General features: G+C 38.0%; 1 long non-coding RNA gene across 1 annotated transcript in view; it reads right to left on the minus strand.

Moving 5' to 3' along the window:
• Positions 1-1,172: 1,172 nt before the first annotated feature.
• LOC140708926 (uncharacterized) overlaps positions 1,173-12,247 on the minus strand; it is a 36,113-nt gene continuing 25,038 nt past the window's right edge. The window contains exon 3 of the long non-coding RNA XR_012089239.1: positions 1,173-1,604. This is a non-coding gene — a long non-coding RNA (uncharacterized lncRNA). The remainder of the gene's footprint in view (positions 1,605-12,247) is intronic.

The following is a 12,247-nucleotide window of genomic DNA, read 5'->3' on the forward strand; positions in this document are numbered from 1 at the left end:
AAGGAGAACATGCTGGGATTGTTTTCCACTTTGTGAAGCTTATTTCAAAGTAGATTCCCTGGTACTAACGGCTTGGTCATCTCTCATCCACTAAAGCCTGCTTTGTGTATAAGTAGAGGACATCTAAGGAGGTTAGTCATGTATGGTTTTAGAGAATGGTCTTTGGAGTCAGACTGCCTCAGTTTGGATCCTAATTCTACCACAATATCTGTATGATACTGGACAAAATACTGAATCTCTCTGTGCCTCACTTTCCTTAGTGGTAACACGAGGTAATAATTGTACCTAACTCACAAAAATGTTGTGAAGATTAGCATGGACATCATGTACAGCTCTTAGAATAGTGCCTGGAACATTGAATGCTTAATACACATAGCTATGATTAGTGTTATCATCAAATTTTAAATAGTGGTCTTGTTTTATAATTATTGTCTATTTTATGGCAAGATTTGGAGTGTTTTTACCAATTTCTAGGTTGTGTTTTTCCATCTACCCTCATGGTATAACATGATACCACTAAAGCTATCAGGTGGCAAGACAGATGAGTGCCTTTTCCCATTTGTTTTTCTGTGAGTAATTACATCATAATTCTCCTGGAGGCTATAGCTGTGAAAGAACACCTCAGATTAACCATACCACCAAAATTTGTCCTGCAATTTCATGCAGAGTGACTTCACACAAGAAAAAATGTTTTCCTAAAATATGTATATAGGCTATTGTAATATTTGTGGTTGCAAAATGAAAGCTATTCCTTCCTTTTGCTACACCCTTCAATATTTGCTCAGGTGCAATTTGATTTCCACATGAACTGATTCGGAAAAGTTACCAGAGTTACAGACACGTTGTCATTCCAGCCTCTAGTAACTTCTCAAACAAAATCACATTCCCGAAAAATGGTTACATAAAGTACCTCTAATAAATCTCTTGGTGTATTTGTGCCTGATTACAAACCCTATCGGCAATCTGCCTTTAAGCATGAGCACATTTTTAATCAAGCAGTAAAGTATTTCGAGTATAAAGTTCATCAAAGCTGGAGCTGCAGTGAACTGTTTTGTCCCCCTGGTGAAGGAGCTTGGCTGGAGAGTTTATTGCAGTTGCCCCAAAGTTCTGTTCCCTGTGCGCCTGACTGCGCTTCCCAAGTGGCAGGGAAGAGCAAACTTAAAGGAGATCATATTGATTTTCTTATACTAGGGCCCGTCATTCCAGATGGATCGCTTTTTTTCTTAACAAAAGAAGAGTTCACAAAGTCTATCCCTCAAAGACATCTTTATTCGACAAACATACGAGTAATGAAATAACAAGTAATAAGACAAAGCTCAGTTAACACCAGAAGTAGATTTTATATTTACAAAATATGAGGAGAAGTAGGCATATTATGCAAAGGAGCATGGAACACATGCTGTTTCAGCTCAGGGCCACTGTAGTCAGATTCCTATAGGATGCATGATCACTGGTAACTCCTCTACCAGGGCAGTGGTTTCTGAACTTGAAGCAGTCCACTAGCAATTTTATGTCTCTCTGTTTGCTGATTTATGTTTTAAATAAACAACATGTATTCCTTTAAATTGTAGTTGGAAATGTTTCACTGGTCTTTTTTTCCAAGCCTGCATAAATAATGACACAAAGGGGAATAAAGAGTAAAGTAATTTAAATGTGCTTCTTCACTTGCTTTAAACTGAGATGCGATTAATAAGTGAAGCAAAACATTTTTAAGTAAATACCATTTTCAAATGTACATTATTTTATTTCAAAAATATGAGGTATATCTTCATCTCTATGTTTATATGTATATTACATATATTTTTATTATTTGTATCTATGCTGTTGACTTAAAAATAAATATTTAGACAGAATTTACAGTTAGCAGGTCAATGAGGCACTTAAAGTAGTCCACAAGTTCAAAAGCCAATAAAGTTTAGGACTCTGCAAATCTGGCTGGTATTCCAAGTATAGCCATGTGTTATCAGTGACCTACAACTGATGGTGGTGTTAGTTTGAGGGAATGTGCGAATGATGAACCTGGAGAGAGAAATTAAGAAAGAGAAGACAAGCTGGAATAGTCTAGATGCCACACGTTACTTAATTATGGGATTATGATTGAGTGTCTTGGTCCAAATGCTTAGTATAGTACATCTTCACTTAATGTCATCAATAGATTTTAGGAAACTGATTTAAAGCGAAATAACATATAATAAAACAAACTTGACCACAGGCTAACTGATATAAACAAGAGTTAAGTTCCTACAGTCTACTTCTGGTCATACAAACATCATTAAACTTCTATATAAAGACCCAAACACGTCTAATATTAAACACTGAAATAAATGTGAGTTACACAGTCATTTAAGAAAGATGAACACAAACAAACAAGATAATTATTTACCCGCTGATTCCAGCTTAGGCCTGTGGGTGGCCAGAGCCTATCCTGACAACTTGGGACAGGAACCAGCTCTGGACAGGCCTCCATCCAATCACGGGGCACATTCACACGTACCCATACTCACACTGAGACCATGTAGACGCACCAATTAACAGGCACAGCTTTGGGATGTGGGAGGAAACCAGAGGACCCAGAGAAAACCCAAGCAGACATGAGGAGAGCATGCAAACTCCACACAGACAGTGGCCCTAGCCAGGAATCCATTTTTCTCATCAGCATGATCAAGAAATGACGTTGAAATGAAACTATGTTATTCCGGGACCTGCTGTATTATGCTGCTTCTTACAAGAAAAATACAGATGAAGATAGTTTTTGATCTGATGCTTTAATTCATATCTAGGTCAAAATAAGAGTAGCTCCCACTAATAACTACTATTCATGTCTCATCTCAGCTATGAGGACCTTCTTGCCAGCCTGATGTTTCTATTGTAATCTTTCCCAAATGCTATATCCAAAGTTACTCAACTCTCGTCCTGCAGGACTCCTTAGAACCAGTGTCCTATGTCATTGACTCATCCCAGCTCCCTCTCTTTCACAAAGCCCAATATGTCTTATTTTCTCTCTACATTCCTCTACCATGTTATTATATTTTCCTATATTTTTTAGGCTGTCTAGATGAGTAGTGTCTCTTCCATTTTCTGTGACTTTTGCTATGTCCATGGCACAGAAAAAATTGTTCCAGAAATGCCCTCCCCACCTCTCTCCCAAAAAGCTACAACATGTGCGATCAGATTTCTTAAAACATGGAGGCAGAGATTGTCATTACTGCTTGCTAGTGACCTGGCCTAGTAAAGAAAGGCTGTATGCAAGTTAAAAATGAAGATTTTTTTCCTCAGCAACAAGTTTGAAATAAACTGAATTGAGACACTTCTGTTTGTACAGGTGGAAGGGATCTTAGTGATTATTTAGTCCTACACCTTCATTTAATAAAAGAGACACCTGAAGCCCAGAAAGATGGTGTCTTATCTCTGTGTAGCCACAGCAGACCTGGAGCCAAGTCCCCGGACTCCCAGTCAGGCTCTTGCCACTGCTCCACTCAGCTTCTCTGAGCCTGCCAAGTGACAGATATTCTTGTGCCGAATCACTAGGCATGAATTCTCAAGCCCATGTTCTTACCCATGTTGAATCACAAAATGATGGCAATTTTGAGTAAATCACTAAAATTCTCTATATCTCACTGTTTGTATTTGCGAAATGTGTGGCCCTTCATTTGCATCTGTTCATTCAGAGGGAGAAGTTATAGGTGCGTATATACATATTAAATGACATACAGACGTCTTCTCAAAGCAAGTAGTACTTTTGAAGGCATCATTTAGAAATTGAGTTTTTTCTCAACCAGCAATAGTATAATCAAGGGAGAAAATAAATTACCTTCAGTCTTGAAAGCAACAAGAAGACTCTATCTCTTATCCTCCAAGAGCATCATTTAATTACCCACAGTGATACCAACTCAATGGACCACCTATCCCAATTAAGTGGCAGCGCATGCTAATTATCGTTAGACTTAATTGGTTTCCCAATTCAGCAACTTTCCTGATCAAGTATGCCCCAGTTAAGCAGCGCTTATTGAACCACCTGAATTTTGCTTAGAAGAAAACAAAAGAAAATTTCCCATCTCAAGTTCAGCAAACAAAACCTAGTCTCACCAAGTCACACTAGCCAGTTTCTAATTAATTTTGCAAAGCATACACTAAGGTTGGGTATGGGAAATATAACTTCTTCCAATTAGAAATATTAGTAAGATTAAGCAAGACATTTCAAACAATAATCAGTAAATGTGTAAAAATTAACATGTGCTAATATATCCCCCCTTTCTTTCTTACACACATTTTTGTGACCACAATGCTATAATTATTTCATCCTTTTGGATTTTCCACCCCAGGATACACTGTATTTGGTAATAATATATCCTGAAGAGTAGGTTAGCATAAAGAAAGAAATTATGTTCTTGGGCTCAACATTCCCAGAGAAATTTATGTGCATATTCGTTTTCTAGCTTAAATTACGCTAGTAAAACATGAATGTAAAATTTGCTACTTGAGAACCACTCAGGACAAGGGAGACCTTGGTTGAATGGGCTCCACAATTTGCATAGATCTTGAAAGATAAGGGGTGAGTATACACTGGAAGGAGATATTCCTCCTTCTGGAAAGTTGAACTTTTGCAGTGGCATATACTATCGACACACATGCTCTGGTATTAGAAGTTGTGTCTCTGGAGTAATTATACCAGGTCTGCACAATAACAACTACATTCCCCCATTTGAATACATTAATGGGACTCAAGGAAACAGGTGGGCATATTTGAGCTCTTCTTTGAGTAAAGCTAGAATTCTTACCTTAGACCCTTCCTGCCAGAATGAGAGGGTAGCATAAAGTAAATAAAATAAAATAAAATAAAATAAGTGACTTCAAAATTCCCACTGTCCTCAGGTCACCCTGCAAAATGATGAGAGAAGAGAAAAGGTGGGAAGATCTGGTGAAATCAGGTTGTGTCCTGGGGCCAGTTTTTGCATTTCCTTCCAGGGCAGGAAAACTGTTCATATATATCTGGGAAAGAGCCCTGTGGTTGTAGCGGCCTTGGTGAAAGACCCACTGCACAACATATGTGGCACCAGCAGTAGTATCACCCAGAAGGATGTGTTGGTGTACTGCCCCGTGGCCTTAGCGAGCCTTGCTCTTGGTAAGCCTTGGTGGTTGAGGATTGCAGATCAGCAGTGGAAATAGTGAAAAGAGCAGTGCCATACTGAGTGGGAGGGGGGCTAACAAAATGGCAGCACACAAACCGGAGGGGAGGGGAGTGGAAAAGCCACTTGGGATGGACTCTAGGCCTCTCCTTGACAAGTGTTGTCCCATCTCCTATGGTCACAAAAAGCTCTATCAAGGAATTCAAGGCTAATCAACAAGAAGACTTTAACCTTGCGGAGTTAGAAACAGTCTGCAAGACACATTCTCAGAAGCAAGGAAATTTCTTCAGAAATTGCCATGTAATGATATCACATTGGTCGGGGGGCTTCTTATGTCACTAACAGAGAATAATAATAGTAACAAATAATATTGTCATAGTTGATCTCAGTTTTCTTTGCACTGGCTTAAAATACTTCAGTTTTGGGCTCACAATTCCAAAAAGGAAACAAAATGTATAACTTAAAGTGATTTACTTCTTTTTCAATAATCTAGCACACATTATATAAGAGTTGGTGGAGGCTACCACGACAGTAGAGTCAGTTATTGGCAACATCAAAACATAGGAAGACACCTACATTTCTAAGATGCTATTTAATTAAAATCAGTGTTCCCTGCAATATGGAAAATCACCTCAAATACAATTTCTATATTCTACTCGTAATTAAATTAAGCTGTTTTGGCCTAAAGCAGAGCTGTGAAGCAGAATCATTGAAGGTAGGACTGGAAGGGAATTCCGATATCACTTATTCCCAGACATTCACATTACATCTAAGGAAATGAAACTTTCATCACTAAACGACTTAGCCCAGGAAAAACCAAGTTTCCTGATTATTATGTAGTGCTATTTTTGTTATCCATGTTGGAAGTCTCCTAAGCACTTTCTCTGTGCTTTCTGGTCTTTTCTTTCTTACCAAACTAGGAAGAGATATGATACTAGGTATACACCACTGTGTTTTCTGAAGACCTTTCTTCCAAATCTGATAGAATCAACTAGCAATATATCTTGATAGGTTGATGTTTTCTATCTGCCAAGGGAAACTTCTCTGAGAAAATAAAGAAAAGGTCATTTCAGGATATGGCTGGATAGGTGAGCAAGACCAGAGGAATCATGGCTGTTGCAAATGCTGGGAAATCATAGCAATCCTTGTCAGTAAATAAGTGAATCTGGTTCGACTGTAAGATGAGTGAAAAAAATAAAATAAAGATCTATCAAGTAACTAGCAATACTAGTTATAGTTATTTATGTGGATTGCTAAACTGTTGGCCTGAATTGTCACGGAACAACACATTAATATGTATGTGTCAGATTAACTTTGTTGTAAATTGCATTTCATTCATTTTCTGTCATTGGCAATTATTGAACACATTCTCTACACTAGATTACTCTTTCTTTTCCTTTCTTTTCCCACTGAGCTCCAAGTTTCCCTTTTTAGTATTTCCCTGTCTTCTTCCTTATCTCTGGTGATAACGTTATCCCTGTTATAACTGACTTCATTAGTTGCCTGCCAACAGCTACTCCCTATCTTTGCTAAAGAAATAAAATTTTGTTCAGATATACTCACATTTTTTTTTTTTCTCCACAGCCATATTTTTGAGGAATGCACAGCCCCAGCCCCAGTAAATTTTGGTTTGTTTAAATTAATTGTGGTCACTTCATTTTCTTTTCAATGATCTGTTTAGGAAGGACTCAGCTGTGGGCTAATGAGATATGAAGGTAAGACTACTGAAAAAGCTCCACAGAAAGATTTCTTAGCTCTTAAAATGTGTCCAAAGGGAAATATGAGCTTTTTTTTCCACCATATCTTGAGGCTGAGGAAGGAGAATGGCGTGAACCTGGGAGGCAGAGCTTGCAGTGAGCCAAGATCGTGCCACTGCACTCCAGCCTGGGCGATAGAGCGAGATTCCATCTCGAAAAATATATATATATACACACACACACACACATATATATATATATGTATGTTATTTATTCATCAAATCTAAAAATGCATAATATAACACAGGATTCATTAAAAGAGAGTTAGTTCATAATTAAACAGTGGTTCTGGATAATAGCAAAAATTAACAAGGTAAAAAGGATATTTAGAAGAAACATCAGAGACCATATCAAAAGGCATAAAGCATGCAGCTCTGATCTAGATTTTTTTTAAGTCCAGAATTTATCTTCCCAGAGCATTGAGTCAGAACTAATAAACTTCTAAAAGCTCTGAATATGTCTAGGTTTGAAACACAGAAAATTATTGATTGAAAGAAGATTTTATTGGGCATCTTTTAACGCATTGTCATGCCCTATAGGTTATGTAAAAATGAAGACATCTAAGCAAAAATGAAGTTTCAGAAAATAAAGAACATATAGAATATTTTATCTAAGTGTATATATTTATGTATACTTTAACTAAAGTAGATATAAATCATGCATTCTTAATTCTGTGGTAGACTTGCATTCAGGTTATAATCTGATTGAAAGTGCCTTGAAGACACATAGTTGGTCTAGGAATAGTGGAGGAAGAAGGCCACTTATAAGAGTGAATTAGACAGGGTAAATATCTTAAAGGAATAATTCAGGGGTGTCCAATCTTCTGGCTTCCCTGGGTGGCAGGAAGAAGAAGAATCGTCTTGGGCCACACATAAAATGTACTAACACTAACAATGACTGATGAGCTTAAAAAACAAAAAAGTCACAGAGCAATCCCATAATGTTTGAAGAAAGTTTACAACTTTGTGTGTTGGGCCACATTCAAAGCGACCCTAGGACACATGCAGCCCCACGGGCCATGGGTTGGACAAGCTTGGAATAATTGATGGGTCATACAGCTTATCCAAAAATGAAGGAGTGGAAAAGAAACGCAGTAGGAAAAGGGATTCATTTGTTCAACAAATACTGAATGATCACTACATGGTAGGCAGTGTGACGGGTGCTTGGAACATGTATCTTTTCTCAGAGCTTTCAGTCAAGTTTACCATCCAACCACTCATACGTACCACCCACACATGTCCGATATTAACTTCCAAGGTAAAGTATTAAAAATGAAAATACTAATTATATCTCAAAATTGTTTAAAATATTTATATTGGTTATATCCCAAGAGCGATTTAATAGTTTGAATAAATAAAAATGTATTGTTACTGGAGAATCGCTACTAGCAATTGCTGAAAAAGAACTTGGTTCTGGGATGTTCCAGAGAGCTCTGGCTGAGTGACATTCTCTGCTGATTTACAAAGTGGCATCAGATCATCTTTCCCACACCTGGAGCAGCTCAGCCAACAGCAGCTTGCAGGTGTCACTCAAGTCTGGCTAAAGGCTGGCTCCAGCGAGTCTCGCCAGGACCTGGCTTAGCAATTCCCTGTCCTGGAGGGGCCTACCTCCCGTGAGTGTGGGTGTGAATACATGTATGTGGGTGGCTGGCAGTATGTACACTCCCCCTGTAACTCTCCATCCATCCATTTCAGCGTCTAAATAGTATCAAGCACTTAAAATAACATTAAGACATGTTCCAGCTTGCCCTGCCAGTCAAAAAGGAAAAAAAAAAAAAAAAAAAAAAAAATGAAACCCTGCATTTCAGAACCCCAAGGGCTTTCTGATTTGTTAGGTTTAGCGGTTTAGAGGATTAAAAAGGCAGAAATATTAGGAAGAAAAAAGAAAAAAGAAAGAGCCAGCATATTCACTGAAGCAAATCTAATGAGCTGCTGGGCTACAGGAAAAAAAGGAAAAAAAAAAAAAAAAGATTCTACTACCTGAGCAAATCTTATTTATTATTCTTGCTTTACAATTAAAATTTTTAAAAACTAATAATAATTTCCTAGACATTTTTCTTTTTCTTGCTATGCTAGTCACATTTCCCAAATCCTTTATCAACGCTGCTCTGCATATGAATGGGCTGTAATTGAACTGTCACATTCATGAAGGTCAGTAACCTTTCATTAGGAAGAATGTGCCTTTCTTGATAAATTGTAAAGTCCCGGAGGATTTGAAAGCATATTCAAAAAAAAAAAAAAAAAAAAATTCTGACTACTATACCTTGAAGAACAAAATGCAGATTTTTCTCTGTTATTTTATACATGAGGCAAGAAAGTGATTGCTTGTGTTTTTGTTTAACATGCTTTTTGTGTGGGTTTTTTTTGTTGTTGTTATTGTTTGGGTTTTGGGGAGTTTTTTGAGCTAAGGGAGGGGAATTCTCTCCGCAGCCCACCAACCTTGGCTTTGTGTGTGTGTGTGTGTGTGTGTGTGTGTGTGTGTGTGTGTGTGTTTTGTCAGCAGCACCATGCAAAATTGTCTCATGGAAGCTTTTCCTGAGTCTTTAAGCAAAATGAAAAACTTAAATTTCCTTTCTGAAAAGAATAGCACTATTCTATATGCTGTTTTTAAAAGTAGAAATTATGAATGCTGTTCTTTCCCCTTATAGTACACTTCAGCACTTGCTATGGAAACGACCAAAGTCGTTATTGGAAATACCCACCTGAATGATGCATATTCTGCTAACCCCACCCTATGATTTAGGCAATAATTAATACGGACAAGCACTCAGCATCCCCACTTTTGTGTTCAAGATGGCTGACCCCAGAGTGATCCAGGCCCCACCAGGGATGTCTGCTTGTGCTTCTGCATAATTTGACTTGAGACCCCTCTGGGGATTTTCAACCAAAGCTTTAGGCTCACTGAACCAGCACTAACTCCCAGCTCCCCTTTAGTTCAACCAGTATTTTGTCCCAAACTACAAGGTATATGTACTGTTTAATGTGTGCTTGTATTTTAAATGGGAGCTCTCTGCCAATTTTGAAAACAGTTTCTTTATTCAATTTTATCAACTTTAAATTGGATTCAAAAGATTGTTCTGGCATGATTGAGATTAAAATGCACATAAACTACTTAACAGGAAATCTGAAAGATATTAGTGCAAAGACTAAACTAAAAAGACACGAGGAACACAATGTACCATGGTTTCTGCCATATTGATATGCTCTATGCTTATTTGATACACTTAGGGCTTCAATTCCTTAAGAACTTTCTCAGTGCACAAACATGTGGACAAGCATCTATGCAAAATGTATAATCTGTACATGAAAAATTTAAATTTCTTATAAAAGAAACAGAAAATAGAAGGATTTTAGCAGATAAATTCTTTTTACAAAGAATGTGATCATCATTTGTAGGTCTATGTGGTTGCATGTTGGGAACAGCAAAGGAACTTTCTATCAAAAAAAAAAAAAAAAAAAACTAGCAATTCCCTACAGTATTAGGTAGGTTCCAACTAAGAAAACAAAACCTATACCAGATAATTCAACAGAAAAAAAATGTAATGGTGGGAAATGTTTTTGAAGATATGAAAAGGGCTGAGAGAGCAAACAGAGAAGGTGAGTAACAACTGCAGAAAGTGACTACCACTTTTAGGGCTATAGGGACAGTGAGAAGAGGTGGTGTTACAGGGGCCTCAATGATGACTGCAGCTGCCAATACCTGTGCATTGGGATGTTGCAGCTGAGATGCGCAAGTACAGTTATGAAACATGATTTCAAGGAAATCAAACTAATGATTCAACCAAGTACATTAGAACTGGCCTCCAGACAGCTCAGTTGGTAGAAGCTGGAACTGTGGTAAGCCTGCCTGGTGGGAGCTGGCAATTTGAAGAAAAGAATAGGGTAGTGGGAGTTAAAACCACTGATGAGACCCAGCAGAGACTTTGCTAGGCAGAAAGAAATAGGGAAATCATCTAATGCCTCCTTCCCTCTGGTGCCAATCTCCCACTAGAGCCTTCCCTTGTTACCTGGAAGCAAGCTGGTAAGAAAGCCTGGAAAAGGTTGATGTAGGTTCAACCCCTAGTGAGGCAGGGATAAGGGCATGGAATGCATTTCAGAGCTAAGAGGGATGGTCTGCAGTACCACTGGCTTATTTGTATACATTCTCATAATGGGTCGTCTAGGGCAAATACTATTGTAGGGTCCTACAAATAGGATATATAGGCAGGAAAATAACAGCATTAAATCATGGCATTAAAATAGACAGTAAGTTCTTAAATTCATCCTAAGAGCCAACCAAAACAACTCCTGAGCAATTTTTCAAGAAGTAAAGGAAAAAGAATCTTCATAAAGTAAATCCATTTTGCTAGGGAAATGGCCAAACCTAACCATTTTCAATGTTTTGATTAGGTGGAACTTATCAAAAAGTATAGTCCCTGTTGTGAATCTCGCCAGGGCAAGATCAATACTTAGTTCACCATTTCCTGGGATGGGTTTGATGATTCTTGTTGGGTTTAGTTGGTGCTCACTGCAGCCACCCATACATGTGTGTTCAGATGCTGAGAACCATGACTGTGCTTAAAACCATGATTTCAAAGAATTAAAACTACTTTTTAAAAAAAAAGTGTACCAGAATTCACCCCAAAATACGTTTTTCTTCTTTAATCCCTTTGACAAATTTAAATATTTTAAAATACCAAACTAAAAATCTTCCCACTGCAGATAAAGGTAGAATATTCTTGGATGTACGTAATATTTTATTTTGGATTATTATCATTGTTTTTTGTTTGTTTGTTTGTTTTGTCTGTTTTTTGAGATGGAGTCTTACTCTGTTGCCCAGGCTGGAGTGCAGTGGCATGATGTCAGCTCACTGTAACCTCCACCTCCCAGGTTCAAGGGATTCTCGTGCCTCAGCCTCCTGAGTAACTGGGATTACAGGCATGTACCACCATGCCCAGCTAATTTTTGTATTTTTAGTAGAGATGGGGTTTCACTATGTTGGCCAGGCTGGTCTCGAACTCCTCACCTCAGGTGATCTGTCTGCCTCAGGGTCAGATCTGTCTTCCCAAAGTACTGGAATTACAGGCATGAGCCACTGTGCCTGGTCATATTTTGGATTATTATGTGCCTTTAAAAAAAAAAAAAAGAAATGATTATTCAGGGGATTCAGAGTTGTTTTTGTTTGTTTGCTTGTTTTTGGTTGGAACTTGTTTTTGGTTGAACTTCTAGTCTTCCAATCTTCTTCCAATTATTCTGGGTTACTTTTCCCTGTGCAGTTGAGAAAGAGTTTATATGACTGACTAAAAGGGAAGGAGCTTCTGATAACTAAGCCTTTGAGGTAAGCTCAGAATTTCTAAGCCATTGGAGAAGACTGAGTTACTCAGTC

The sequence above is a fragment of the Chlorocebus sabaeus genome, chromosome 17, assembly GCF_047675955.1.
Source record: "Chlorocebus sabaeus isolate Y175 chromosome 17, mChlSab1.0.hap1, whole genome shotgun sequence".
In the NCBI taxonomy this organism is placed as follows: domain Eukaryota; kingdom Metazoa; phylum Chordata; class Mammalia; order Primates; family Cercopithecidae; genus Chlorocebus; species Chlorocebus sabaeus.